We start from the raw sequence: 4,112 nt of genomic DNA on the forward strand, positions 1-4,112 counted from the left end.
CCATATCCCATCGGAGTAAATCTTGACAGCAGAAAATGCTCCAGAGTCGGTCACGTTCAGTGCAGATGTGCCCTTACATCTCACCTGTATGCCATACCAATGTCTCCACACTCCTTGGTTAAGAGGACAACCAACCCATATGACACACAACGACCTATGCTTGATAAATATTATCATCCTTGTTAACAACATATTATTTGGTCACGAACAGGTTTAAGGACTAAACGATAAATCCTCCTTTGTCGAGTCTAAATAGTCCTAAGGACTTCACCACAACACAGGAGTTTATTAGAAGATGAAATAATTTGTGATGAAAAATACTAAAATAATTTTTATTTATTTATAATTCATATACTAATACAAGAAAGAGCACAACCATCAACAAGCTGATGATTGGCTTTGGGATACTATTCCCAACATTCATATGGTCTACAGCGATCTATGCTCGATAGAAGCTGTCGTCTTTATTAACAGCCTATCATTTGATCGTGAATAATTTTAAGGACTAATCGATAAATCTTCTCTTTATCGAACCTAAATAGTCCTAAGAACTTCATCACAACAACGGAGTTCATTAGAAGATAAAAACTTATGATGAAAATACCAAAATATATTTTATTTATTAACAAATCAATTACAATACAAGGTTGCTCAACTGTCAACAAGCTGACAATTGACTTTTAGGACATATTTTCCAACATTAGCAACAGAAAATACTGTCACTATAATAAAATAGGTTATTAGCAATAAAATTTTTCGTAGCTAATAACTAATTTTCATCGCTAATAGTTATTAGTGATGAAATTTTCATCGCTAATTATTCATCGTAAATAATCACATCATTAATAATATTTTATGATAAAAAAATATTTTATCATTAATAATATTTGTTTACGATGAATAATTTTTATCGTTAAAAATTTTTTGATGAAATATTTTAATCATAAAAAAAATATTTATGATAAATTATAATGTCGCTAATAAATAAAAAATTAATAGTGATGAAAACTTTTTTATTACTATTAATTTAATTAAATTTTTTTGAAATAAAATATTTAAAAACTTTTAGCGATGAATATTTTTGCATCGCAAATAACTTTTTTTGCAATGAAAATTTTTCGTTGCTATTAATTTAATAATAATTTTTAAAAACTAAATTTAAATAATATTAGTGATAAAAAAATTACTTCATAAATATGATAATTTTTGATAAAAATTTTTATCACTAATAATTATTTATAACGAAAACTTTTTATCATTATTATTTATATATAAAATTTTAATAATTTTATATTTATTAAAAAATTAAATTATCATACTAAAATATTTTTGGTGGCCAATATTTTGTCAGAAATAATTCCATCACTAATAATTTAAACATATTTTTTTAAAAAATAATTTATGAATATATATTTTTAATTTATATCTATAATATTTTTTATAAATTATAAAAATTAAAATAAAAAATTTACATAATAAATAGATAAATAAATTTTATTATTTTATTATATTAAATTAAAATTATAAGAAATTTAAAATAAAAATAAAAAAGTACATGAAGAAGCCATCAAGTGTCAGCATCTGGAGAATGAGCTGGGAAAGGAGAGTACTCAAAGAGCTCGGATCGGCCTGCTGCTACCTGATCAGCTGTATCATCTGCTCCATCTATGCCATCCACTCCATCCAGATTTGGAGCTGCTGATACTCATCGACGCATGCAGCCAACTCCTGAGCTCGTTGCTCAATCTGCTGTCAATCCACGACAGCCTGCTGTCGATCCTCGACAGCCTGCCTCTGCACCTCCATCAATCGAGCCTCGCACACAGAATGGATGTCAGCCCTAGATGAGCGTGAGGATGAAGGAGCAATGATCCCATACCTTAGACCCCTAACATAATAGGTCTCATACCAAGCACCTGATCATAGATCTCATCATCTGTAGGTGCGGTTGAGCCCTCAGAGATAGGCTGGGATCTCATGTCTGTCATACGGTCTTGAAAATTAAAGTTATAGCTATTTTAATTTTATAATAAAAATCAGACTGCGAATGAAAAAATAATTGAAAAAACTTACAAAAATCTCCTAGCTCTCCATCGTCCACTCTCCTAACCGTCGTCGGTGGATCCGCTAGTAGATATCAATCCTACCAGAAAGCTCACCACTCTCAGCATCTCTCTGTAATTTGAGAATTAATTAAAAAAAATTTAAATAACTAAAGAATTATATGCTAATTAAAAATTAAAAATTACCTACTATGTGCTCCATGTGACGAGTGAACGATCTCGAACCCCCACAATATAGTACGATCTATCTCATCCGATTCATGGCATTCTGGGTACATCTTCTCTGTATAGTTACCAGTCAAATTAGTAGATATTTAATTTAAGAATAAATGATTCAATAATTAAATTTTAAAAAGAGATGAAGTTTGAATGTGTAACCTGATATGCCGGATCCTCATAATGCCGGTATATGACAGTCCAGTCATCCATAGTGATGCTGTCATAGGACTGCTATCATGCTGCCTCCTTTCCATGATCCTGCACCACATGGTACCAATGCTGATGCATGTGATAGCGATAATCCTTGAAACGCAACGATAAATGAGTGTCCACGGCTTGCCTCACACAATCCTCCTCAAAATCAAGCTAAGATATTAGTATATATATAAAAAAATATATCTTGTTGCTTATGGGGCTAGCTAAATGCTGATAAAAAGGACAAGCTAAGATGTTGTTTGATATATCACCGATGATGTGATCATTAAAGTGATGTAATCATTGAAGTGATGTATAAATATTGAGGTGATATATAATCATCATATTTGGTATATTACTGAAATATTACTGAAAATAAAATTTTACTGAATTTGGTGTATCACCAAATAGTGATAGTGATAATATATAAAATACCATAAATAGCTTTATACAGTACATAATAATTACTTTACAACTTGATTAAACATTCTTCATTTATAACTCTTCACAAAAATATGCAGCAGTAGTAATAATAATATTATTTATTTATTATTATAGATACTTATTTTGGTGAACATATTAAAATAATATTATGATAATATTATATATAATCAGACTTGACTAGGTTCAATCAATTTTGACCATCAATATCAAAACTGTCCATTAAGAATGATTTAGCCCATGAAAATAAATTGAAAAAAAAAAGCATGAAGGATTTAGCTTGATCTATCCATGCTAATTAACCATATTTACCTATAAAAATAAAATAAATATCTAATAAATAAATAAATAATATCTATAAAATTTAACTAAACCTGCTAATAAAAATAAAAAACACTTCTAGTAGATAGGTATCTATAGAAAAAGACGAAGAAGATTTTTATTTTCTTTTCAATTTACTGACTAGAAATATTTTTGTCCCAAAATAATTTAAACACATTACCAATACTCGGTGATGTGCTATCATTTGGGGCATGTATGATGATAGCATCACTGTATTGTACAGTGATGAATACAATGATGTTATCATCGAATTTATCACTGGATCCTTCATCATTAGATGAAATTTTACAATACCGAAAAAGATAATCATATCACCTAACTCACATCACTGGAGTGATGTGAAATATCACCTTCTACCAAACAACACTTAAGTGTACGTACCCTGCACACCTTTATATGCCGAATGTAACGGCCTCCAACTTTCCATTTAAAATTTGCAGTGGCCATCGACGAGTTCACACCTTGGCTCCTTCCTATTAGGTGGATTAGATCCATCATGAATTTAGGATGAAATCAACTAAAGTGAACTTAGTTTTTTTATAGAAAAAGGTGGTCACCCTATAGTGTGTGTATATATAAGTCTAATTTTAACCATCCTTGATTATGATAACAACTCTATTAACATCATAATTTGGTTACATTAACACACTTAATGATGCTTACAATATTTACCTATGCCAAAGTGAGGGAGGTGGTTCCTCATGGTTGCCATTTGCCAAATTAGCTTATTGAGCCAAAGGAACTTTCTCTGCGCACTTGGTTTTTTTTGATTACTCTGACTTGATCCAATTTCTCAGAGAAAGCAATAGGTGAGGGTTTGTGCAGTCAATGTGGAACAAGTTGAATGACTTC

This window comes from Elaeis guineensis, chromosome 9 (genome assembly GCF_000442705.2).
Source record: "Elaeis guineensis isolate ETL-2024a chromosome 9, EG11, whole genome shotgun sequence".
NCBI classification, from domain to species: Eukaryota; Viridiplantae; Streptophyta; class Magnoliopsida; order Arecales; family Arecaceae; genus Elaeis; species Elaeis guineensis.